Here is an 11,551-nt window from a genome sequence, read left to right on the forward strand (position 1 = left end):
TACACCCGAAACATAGCATATGTTCGATCGAAGGAAGGCTTTTTACCGAAAGTCTGAAACACGTTTCACATGACTTGTTACAAAAATCTATGCAGTCAATTGGACGGTAAATAAAACCTTTTATGCAACCATTTTTCGGCAATTCAACATAGTTCCGGATAGAATATCAAAAATCGCTAAGAAGCTTACGTCGGACTTAAAAAATAGTTGGAAAACGATTGGAAGAAACTAAAAAATTTAATTTTGTGTTTGTCAGAAAATAAATTTGAACAAGGATCTTCAAAAATTATTTTTGAGCCTAAACGGATCGCTAGCTAAAGAGTTTCGTTGAAACGTTTTTCACGACTTTTTCACACTTTCAGGTGAAATTACCAAACCCCTGTCTTAGTGGGCATCTAAAGCATAAAGAATACAAATATAAACTTGATCCCCGAGTCAGTCCGGCAATCAATCAGTCACTTAGGATAAACAGTCGTATGTAGAGAGATAAACTGTATTATTATATATTAAAAATATGTAGACAGAATATTCCAACGGTTTTTTTAAATAAATACATATCTACTCAGGAATTCCCGACTAGGAGATACCCTGAATCTTCTTTTACCAACATTTAAAGTTAGTTATAAAATGAAAGAAATAAAATCAGCTGCATGCCAAATTTCGAGATTTGCTCAAAAATCAAGAACTCGAAGCAAACTAAAATCATTTCACTAAAACACTTTTAATTAAATCACAAGACGGTCTAAATTTGCACCATTTAATTACTTCAAAACATTTAAAAAGGTTTAAAAAAAAACTTGCATTTAAGATTAAATATGAAAGTTAGAAAAATGTGAAAAATAATTTCTCAGGTATTGAGAGAAATATTTATGGCAACTACATTATATACTATAATAATGTTTATGGCATATATATGGCAATATATGTTTAACTATATATGGCATATAACTGTCATAAAATATTGTAAATTTCTAACAATTTTTTTTATAAATATATTAAAATGCAAATAAATATTCAGGAATATTCAAACAGGAATTTTCGCTCTGTAAATGACGTTCAACAGAATCGAGCTAAAAAACTGTAGTGGCTGCTTTGCACTCCCCAAACGAATCTGCTTGTTGATCAGCTGCTCTAGTTTAGTTACTGCTTTACCGACCGCGCTGGAAGCCAATTCTTCGTTTATTGCACAGCTGAGGGCATGCGCAACCGAATAGGGCGAATAGAGAGGAAAAAGGTGATAAGATCAGGCCATAGTACCGTTTTAAAATATAATCGCGTGATGTAGAGCTTTTGAAAGCTTCCTTATTTTTTTTGTCGTTGGGAAGTAGTAAAGGTTAAAAGTACAGCTCAGCATGTCAGATATATTTGAAGCGCGTGCGAGTTAAGTTCATAACATTTTTTCTTTCTTTGCAAATAATTTTTGCAAAGACATCAACGACCAAGGCTGCAATTGTGGTACAGTTTGGAAGTGTTCTTTTGGTACGCTAATAGAAACCAAAAACCTTCATAACAACTCGACCCACTAACCTAATTGTGATTCGGGGTGACCCTTAAAGAAAAGGTATTTATATGTGCTAGTGTTGAGACTTGGAACTAATTAAGGCTTCCACAGTTTCCGTGCCTGCTCAGTTGACTAGATTTAGACGTACTAGTCGGCACTACCAGAGGGGGAGATCGGACCAGACAAGGGCAACACCAAGAGCACGTGTCGCACTTAGCAACCCAGCAGAACCAATTTTGTTGCTATTTTACTTATCAGCCGCTGTCTTGCGAAGAACAACATCTGGCATAGCCTCGGAAAACGGCGTCAAGCGGGTGAAACGCTTACTATTTATGCAGCACCATCGGGACCGCATGCACTAAGCATATAGTGTAACCTGCAGAGAGTAACAAAGGAGCCGAGTCTGTATTACTTTTGGTGTACCCCTTTCGCTTGCTTAGCAGCATTGCCATATAATTCCATTAATTGTTTAACGTTGCCAAGATGGACGGCTAATAGATCCTTAGTTTTAATTTTTATTTCCTTTAATTTTTTTTTTCTTTTACTAATTTCTTTAAAACAAAATGTGCAATGAATATGCCTAAATAAGTTAAAGCGAGAGGAAATTCCTACACCACCGACCTTGACCGTTGCTCATATATATATATATATATATATATATATATATACATGTGTTTATATACTTATAAATTTCTTTTGTAATATTTAGCAACAGCGATCATAATCGTCGTATACATTGGGCCCAACGTCTGCTTCGAAGGATATCGCGTGAGTAAGAGTTTAAACCAATGCCTATAGATATATGTAGTTATATACACACATGAACATTTAAATGCAGTTAATTTAGCAAGACGGTAAATTAATTACTATCCGTCAAGTCTCAAGATAATGTTGGTGAATTTCTCCTTCCCCTTAATTTCTTTATGGGATTTAAACTAGTTATTGCACATTCATCATATTAACTTTGGATTCAAATTTTGTTTGGAAACTGTATATTTTTTTTCTTGTAAATAGAGTTATACTCACCTTGCTATTAATTGGCAACAAAATTGAACAATGCGTGAATAAACGAATTATATTAGCTTATATGATATGATATCCTAATTCCATAATTAATTGTTTTATCTGTCAAGTACCCATGTTAGCCGCTTGCAATTTATAGTGATGGTTTAAGAACCTGAAATAGGGACAAGCATCCACATTCCATTTTTTTTTTGCTTGTCAAGGTAGGGAGGGTAAAGAGAAAGAGAGACGATCAACACCTTAGTTCTCTCACTTACGCGAAATTGAATAGTTTGAATTTGGGTGTTCGGTCGGAACACATTAATGGTACCCATACTAGAATCCGGTTTTTTTTTGTTTCAATGGATTTACTTAAATCAATAAGTTTTTTTTTATTTTTTTTGATCGCACTTAAACTATGTGTTTATGGTAAGTGCAAAAGGGAAAGGAAAAAACCCCGACCAGTCCGACGAGCTATTGTCCGAGTATTAGCAAGAAGTGCGAACCTCCAATCCCTATGCACCCGGTTAGGCAACAGCCACGGCCGTTTGTTTTTTTATTTTTGGTAGATGGCCAAACGAAAGGCAAAAAAACTGAACCCGAACCTCCCCCACCATTACATATATGGCGCCCAACACGTGGGACCCTAGCAAGAACGTAAAACTTTTACTTCTTGCGTAAGCACGACTAACACCTAGTGCACAACAATCCCCAATCGAAACTCGAAGTTATACCATATCAATTACTACCTATTATTTTTTAATTACCCTGTTAGGCCCCTTTCTCGGGAAAATACGTTGTGTTCAGACAGTAGTTAGTTGTAGGAATTTGCGATTGTAATTCAGGCATTGCTGGATTAGTCGACCACAATTAATTACTAGTACTTTAAGCAGCGGGTAAGATCGGAAAAGAGGGAATAATAATCAAATTTGGGTTAATTGTTTCAAGGACTATTTGGAATTACAACAAACTGGAAATATTTCGGATGTTGTCTAGTAGTCCATGAGCAGTAAAAATCCAAATCAGAAATAGACTCCAGTAAAATAAATAGCACAAATTCAACTACTCAGGTTTGCTTAAGGATTGTAAGCAATAACGTGTGGGAAAAAGACAGATAGAATAAATAACCAAGACTTAATAATACAAGTCCTATTTAGTTTTCCTTTTGTTGTTTGGAAACAAGCAAAAGTTTGCATTCATTATGGCAGTGAGACGAAGCACAGAGAGCATAGTTGCAGCGATTAACGCGCAAGATCCATTTTGTGGCATTTGCCATGAGCAATTGCAAGCAGAACAGCTATCTGCGACTACTCCTTGTCAACACCGTTTTCACGACGTTTGCATAAGCAATACACTAAAGACAACCCCAAAATGTCCAGTATGTGAGGCAGATTGCAACCCAGGGCAACTAATATTTATGAACAATACACTGGCAGCGGAGTTACACTCAGCTGGTAATGCTGAAACAGACGAAACTCTATCGCGAAATACTCTACCTTGCCAAGATGGTTCGACTACTACAGGTATCAGGAGAGGTCAGCGATTCGGAAAAGGGCGAGGAGCCACGCCCAAGCGAAGTATGCAAACTAGGTCTATGAATCGAAATCATAGAGAATATTTAGGTAGTTGCATGTCTTTAGGCAGCAACGGAAATAAGTCAGTGGACAATGGTCCAAATGTAGAGACAATTACCTATATCAACGAAGCTCTACAATCTCAGCAAAGGACTTTAATAGCAGAACTCAAAAACGTTATTAAAGCTTCTGTTGAACAATCACTGCAAGAGAAGTTAGCAACATTAAATGTACGAAGTGAGCAAGCTGAATCAACACGCTCTAGATTAGTTCAGTCTCCAAGGGGATTAGGTGCTGATACTCTCCCTAATAGTGCCCAGAACTCTGACATACCCCTTGACTGCGGACCATACAGCCCCAGAGGTAGCAATCGATCAAACTCAAGTTTGAGTTCAGAAAAAGCAGCTAGCATTATGCAAACCTGGCGACTTAAATTTGACGGTTCGAAAGACTCTATGCAGATAGATGAATTCTTGTATCGAATTCGTTCATTAACGGCTCAAAATTTGAACGGCGACTATAGGCTGCTTTGTGACAATCTTCATTTACTTTTCTTCGGGAAAGCCAATGATTGGTTTTGGAGCTTCCACAAGAAAAACCCACAGTATACCTGGTTGGCTTTCTGTACGGATTTCCGACTTAGATTCGAGGACGTTAAAGACGACTTTGACTTGTGGGAACTAATTAGGAAAAGACGCCAGAAAGATCAGGAGACATTTGATGATTTTCAATCAGCGATTGAAGGCCTGGTTAGCCAATTATCTAACGAAATAAGCGAAGACAAGCTTGTTGACCTATTAAAACGCAATGCGAGAACAGCGCTCAGGTACGAACTATTGCATTTGAAGATTAGAACTCGAGCAGAATTAAGAGAGGAAGTTAAGAAACATGAAAGTTTCTGTAGAGAAACTGGCTCGTTTCCCAATCGAACCAAATACGGTAGAGGTAATGTCTCTGAGTTACTGGAAAATAATGATATAGAAGATAATATTTCAGAAATACAGAACAAGAAAATAGTGTGCTGGAATTGCGATAAAGTGGGACACCGATTCGATGACTGCATGGGAGAAAGGCGTATATTCTGCTACGGTTGCGGTGCTAAAAATACTTTTAAACCCAATTGTAGCAAATGCAATCTTTTGGGAAACCGGAAGCGGGATGCGCAGACCAACACCAGTTTGACGCATCCCACAAAAGAATAAAGTCCTTGCCAGAAATACAGTCATATGGTAGTTTGGAGCAATCAACTCCAAATACTATATTTACAACTTATATGGCAAATACATGTTCAGTCGCCGAGACTGCAACTCAAACTGATATTGAAAATAAGTACGTACCGTACCATATTAGAGTAAAACACTATCTTGACACACGAAGACGAATTTTTAGCAGCATAGAACCCATCGAATTTCTCAGTCGGCCAAAACGCTCTACTGTTCGACTTAGGAAATTCTGGAAAAATATTAAAAGTCTTCGTAAGAAGCTCGTTCAATCAGTGTTTATGAGCTCAGATAACCGCTTGTACACTGAGTTAAGCCTAGAGGGAGAAAAATATGTAGCATTATTAGATTCCGGAGCGACGATTAGTTGCCTCGGTAATGTTGCAGCTAAGTCACTGTTGTCACATCCCAAAGCGCGCAAATGCTCTGGATCAATCCGAACAGCTAACAACGCTATTTGCCCAGTGGTAGGCAAACTGACACTTAAAGTTGAATTTCGAAAACAAGTGCATAATGTTGATTTTTATGTTATACCCGATTTGAAACAAGATGTTTACTTAGGCATAAATTTTTGGCAGGACTTTGGACTGTTAACGAATTTAATTCGTCCTGATGAGTCCGTAAATGAATTAGACAACAGTAACGAACAGGATATCCAGGAAACAGCGAAAATGCATCAGCTAACCGCTGAAGAAAAGTCACGATTAAATTCGATCATTTCTAATTTCTATTCTTATGAAAAGGAAGGATTAGGACGCACTGAGTTAATCGAACATCGCATTGAAATAGATAATGTGACCCCCGTCAAACAAAGACATTGGCCTATTTCGCCAGCCGTTGAAAAGCTAATGTTTGACGAGATCGAGAAAATGCTAGCTTTAGATATAATAGAGGTATCGCATAGCCCCTGGAGCAGCAACTGCGTCCTTGTGCAAAGAAAGGATAAAAACAGGCTGTGTCTAGATTCTCGAGTCATAAATAAGTACACTCGTAAAGATGCGTACCCTCTACCCCATATCGACGGAATTCTTAGTCGTCTGCCGCCGGCTAAATATATAACGGGCCTCGATATGAAGCACGCATTCTGGCAGATACCCCTAGAAGAAAAATCACGTCAGTATACCGCTTTTACAGTCCCTAATCGTCCATTATTTCAATACAAAGTAATGCCGTTTGGATTGTGTAACGCTCCTCAAACGCTTTGTAGACTAATGGAACGCGTGATACCAGCCCATTTGCGGACCCGCGTATTTGTCTACTTAGATGATTTACTTCTGCTATCAGAGGACTTCGATTCGCATATGTTGCTTTTGCAGGAAGTAGCGCTGCACTTGCGTAAAGCGAACTTGACAATCAACATCGCAAAATCAAAATTTTGTATGCGGGAAATTAAATATTTGGGCTTTATAATTGGGTATGGTCAACTAAAGACGGACCCTAGCAAAATACAAGCTATTAACGAATTCCCTGTACCAAAAAGTGTAAAACAACTGAGACGTTTTCTTGGACTCGCTGGATGGTACAGACGTTTCGTTAATCATTATGCAACAGTTAGCTTTCCGCTTACAGAGTTGCTAAAGAAATCGAAAGTATTGAAATGGAACACTGATGCTGATTCCGCTTTCAACACCTTAAAAACACTTTTAACTTCTGCACCTGTATTGGCTACACCCGACTTCTCAAAACCTTTTAGATTAGTTTGCGATGCTAGCACAACTGGTTTAGGATGCGTTCTAGCTCAACTAAATGAACAGGAAGAGGAGGCTCCAATAGCATACATGTCAGAGAAACTGTCAAAGGCCCAACGGAATTATAGTGTGACCGATCTGGAATGCTTAGCCGTAATAAGAGGTATTTTTAAATTTAGAGCGTATATAGAAGGACAGGACTTCGAAGTAATAACTGATCATGCTTCCTTACAATGGCTCATGAGACAGAAGGATCTCAGAGGACGTCAAGGTAGATGGGTGATCAAATTACAGGGCTTCAAGTTTAAAGTCTCGCATCGTAGCGGTACACAAAATGTTGTCGCTGATGCGCTATCGCGTCAAAATGAGACAGAGCTTGCGGAATTCGAGGAGCAAGGTCCCATAGTTGACCTGTCTTCACCCGAATTCAAATCGCCAAACTATCTGGATCTGATAGACAGTATTTCTTCTAACCAATCCAGATTACCGGATTTACAGATAATCGACGGTTTTATATATAAACGTACTGAGCCAGCGACGGGATATAGCATTCAGGAGAAACAATCCTGGAAACTCTGGATACCTTCGTCTCTCACCCTACAAGTGATAGAGAGAGCCCACAATCCCCCTAACGCTGCACACAGTGGCATCGGAAAAACAATAGAGAAACTCAAGAGATACTTGTTTTGGCCAAAAATGTCGGCCCAAATTCATGAATATATAGTCAATTGTAAAGTTTGTCGGCAAACGAAAAGCCCCAATGTAGTGTTGAGACCTCCAATGGGCAAGCCTATGACGTCAGAACGGCCATTTCAGAAGCTCTACATGGATCTTCTAGGGCCATATCCTCGGTCCAAGAACGGCAATATAGGTCTCCTGATGGTTGTAGACCACAATACTAAATTTCATTTTATGTGGCCTCTTCGCGCGTTTACTACCAACAAAATTATCGACTATCTAGAAAACACACTGTTTTGCACTTTCGGCGTGCCAGAAACTATTCTGACCGACAATGGCTCTCAGTTCATTTCTAGTGTCTTTAAAGCTTTTCTTACCCGGTATGGAATCATCCACATTCGAACGGCAATATACTCGCCACAAAGTAATGCGAGTGAGCGAGTAAATAGATCAGTATTAGCGGCTATTAGAGCCTATATCGGAAAAGATCATTCAAATTGGGATAAAAAGCTGTACGCCATTTGTGCTGCCTTGAGAGCCAGCGTTCACCAAAGTACAGGGTACTCTCCATATTTTTTTAGCGTTTGGACAGAATATGATGTTAAACGGTAAAGACTATGACTTGCTAAAGCGACTTAACCTCTTGTCCGAAGACACTGCTATTGAGAGGCCCACAGCCTTACAAGTAATCCGTCAGATAGCTAAAGACAATGTAGCTCAGTCACATAATAGAAATGCTAAGATATATAATTTGCGCAGCCGAAACATAAGTCTTACTGCCGGTACGAAAGTCTTCGCCCGCAATTTTTGTCAGAGTAACGCGCAAAAGAAGTTTAGTTCTAAGCTTGCACCAGTTTTCATTCCGGCGATTGTTGTACAAAAAGTCAGCCCAGCCTACTATCAACTAGCTAATGAAACAGGTAAATGCATCGGTACTTTTCATCTCAAAGATATACAAACTAGTAACAAGTTCTAACTCAACAGTTATTATAGTTATTTCAGTTTATGTCCCGCTAGCAAGTAGCGCTGCATAAACTGTGGTGTAGTGGCTGCTTTGCACTCCCCAAACGAATCTGCTTGTTGATCAGCTGCTCTAGTTTAGTTACTGCTTTACCGACCGCGCTGGAAGCCAATTCTTCGTTTATTGCACAGCTGAGGGCATGCGCAACCGAATAGGGCGAATAGAGAGGAAAAAGGTGATAAGATCAGGCCATAGTACCGTTTTAAAATATAATCGCGTGATGTAGAGCTTTTGAAAGCTTCCTTATTTTTTTTGTCGTTGGGAAGTAGTAAAGGTTAAAAGTACAGCTCAGCATGTCAGATATATTTGAAGCGCGTGCGAGTTAAGTTCATAACATTTTTTTCTTTCTTTGCAAATAATTTTTGCAAAGACATCAACGACCAAGGCTGCAATTGTGGTACAGTTTGGAAGTGTTCTTTTGGTACGCTAATAGAAACCAAAAACCTTCATAACAACTCGACCCACTAACCTAATTGTGATTCGGGGTGACCCTTAAAGAAAAGGTATTTATATGTGCTAGTGTTGAGACTTGGAACTAATTAAGGCTTCCACAGTTTCCGTGCCTGCTCAGTTGACTAGATTTAGACGTACTAGTCGGCACTACCAGAGGGGGAGATCGGACCAGACAAGGGCAACACCAAGAGCACGTGTCGCACTTAGCAACCCAGCAGAACCAATTTTGTTGCTATTTTACTTATCAGCCGCTGTCTTGCGAAGAACAACATCTGGCATAGCCTCGGAAAACGGCGTCAAGCGGGTGAAACGCTTACTATTTATGCAGCACCATCGGGACCGCATGCACTAAGCATATAGTGTAACCTGCAGAGAGTAACAAAGGAGCCGAGTCTGTATTACTTTTGGTGTACCCCTTTCGCTTGCTTAGCAGCATTGCCATATAATTCCATTAATTGTTTAACGTTGCCAAGATGGACGGCTAATAGATCCTTAGTTTTAATTTTTATTTCCTTTAATTTTTTTTTTCTTTTACTAATTTCTTTAAAACAAAATGTGCAATGAATATGCCTAAATAAGTTAAAGCGAGAGGAAATTCCTACACCACCGACCTTGACCGTTGCTCATATATATATATATATATATATATATATATATACATGTGTTTATATACTTATAAATTTCTTTTGTAATATTTAGCAACAGCGATCATAATCGTCGTATACATTGGGCCCAACGTCTGCTTCGAAGGATATCGCGTGAGTAAGAGTTTAAACCAATGCCTATAGATATATGTAGTTATATACACACATGAACATTTAAATGCAGTTAATTTAGCAAGACGGTAAATTAATTACTATCCGTCAAGTCTCAAGATAATGTTGGTGAATTTCTCCTTCCCCTTAATTTCTTTATGGGATTTAAACTAGTTATTGCACATTCATCATATTAACTTTGGATTCAAATTTTGTTTGGAAACTGTATATTTTTTTTCTTGTAAATAGAGTTATACTCACCTTGCTATTAATTGGCAACAAAATTGAACAATGCGTGAATAAACGAATTATATTAGCTTATATGATATGATATCCTAATTCCATAATTAATTGTTTTATCTGTCAAGTACCCATGTTAGCCGCTTGCAATTTATAGTGATGGTTTAAGAACCTGAAATAGGGACAAGCATCCACATTCCATTTTTTTTTTGCTTGTCAAGGTAGGGAGGGTAAAGAGAAAGAGAGACGATCAACACCTTAGTTCTCTCACTTACGCGAAATTGAATAGTTTGAATTTGGGTGTTCGGTCGGAACACATTAATGGTACCCATACTAGAATCCGGTTTTTTTTTGTTTCAATGGATTTACTTAAATCAATAAGTTTTTTTTTATTTTTTTTGATCGCACTTAAACTATGTGTTTATGGTAAGTGCAAAAGGGAAAGGAAAAAACCCCGACCAGTCCGACGAGCTATTGTCCGAGTATTAGCAAGAAGTGCGAACCTCCAATCCCTATGCACCCGGTTAGGCAACAGCCACGGCCGTTTGTTTTTTTATTTTTGGTAGATGGCCAAACGAAAGGCAAAAAAACTGAACCCGAACCTCCCCCACCATTACATATATGGCGCCCAACGTGGGGCCCTAGCAAGAACGTAAAACTTTTACTTCTTGCGTAAGCACGACTAACACCTAGTGCACAACAATCCCCAATCGAAACTCGAAGTTATACCATATCAATTACTACCTATTATTTTTTAATTACCCTGTTAGGCCCCTTTCTCGGGAAAATACGTTGTGTTCAGACAGTAGTTAGTTGTAGGAATTTGCGATTGTAATTCAGGCATTGCTGGATTAGTCGACCACAATTAATTACTAGTACTTTAAGCAGCGGGTAAGATCGGAAAAGAGGGAATAATAATCAAATTTGGGTTAATTGTTTCAAGGACTATTTGGAATTACAACAAACTGGAAATATTTCGGATGTTGTCTAGTAGTCCATGAGCAGTAAAAATCCAAATCAGAAATAGACTCCAGTAAAATAAATAGCACAAATTCAACTACTCAGGTTTGCTTAAGGATTGTAAGCAATAACGTGTGGGAAAAAGACAGATAGAATAAATAACCAAGACTTAATAATACAAGTCCTATTTAGTTTTCCTTTTGTTGTTTGGAAACAAGCAAAAGTTTGCATTCATTATGGCAGTGAGACGAAGCACAGAGAGCATAGTTGCAGCGATTAACGCGCAAGATCCATTTTGTGGCATTTGCCATGAGCAATTGCAAGCAGAACAGCTATCTGCGACTACTCCTTGTCAACACCGTTTTCACGACGTTTGCATAAGCAATACACTAAAGACAACCCCAAAATGTCCAGTATGTGAGGCAGATTGCAACCCAGGGCAACTAATATTTATGAACA

General features: G+C 38.6%; 1 long non-coding RNA gene across 2 annotated transcripts; it reads left to right on the forward strand.

Annotated features, from left to right (window-relative positions):
* The first annotated feature begins 1,085 nt into the window (after positions 1-1,085).
* On the forward strand, positions 1,086-10,213 carry LOC116652122 (uncharacterized). Of its 2 annotated transcripts, none has more exons than XR_011416010.1 (3): positions 1,086-1,902; positions 2,211-9,528; positions 9,837-10,213. It is a non-coding gene; the product is annotated as an uncharacterized lncRNA (long non-coding RNA). The 2 variants fall into 2 exon arrangements; XR_011416011.1 differs by lacking the exon at positions 9,837-10,213 and having other exon boundaries at positions 2,211-9,187; positions 9,239-9,816.
* The last annotated feature ends 1,338 nt before the right edge of the window (positions 10,214-11,551 follow it).

Source organism: Drosophila virilis, chromosome X (assembly GCF_030788295.1).
Source record: "Drosophila virilis strain 15010-1051.87 chromosome X, Dvir_AGI_RSII-ME, whole genome shotgun sequence".
Lineage (NCBI taxonomy): Eukaryota > Metazoa > Arthropoda > Insecta > Diptera > Drosophilidae > Drosophila > Drosophila virilis.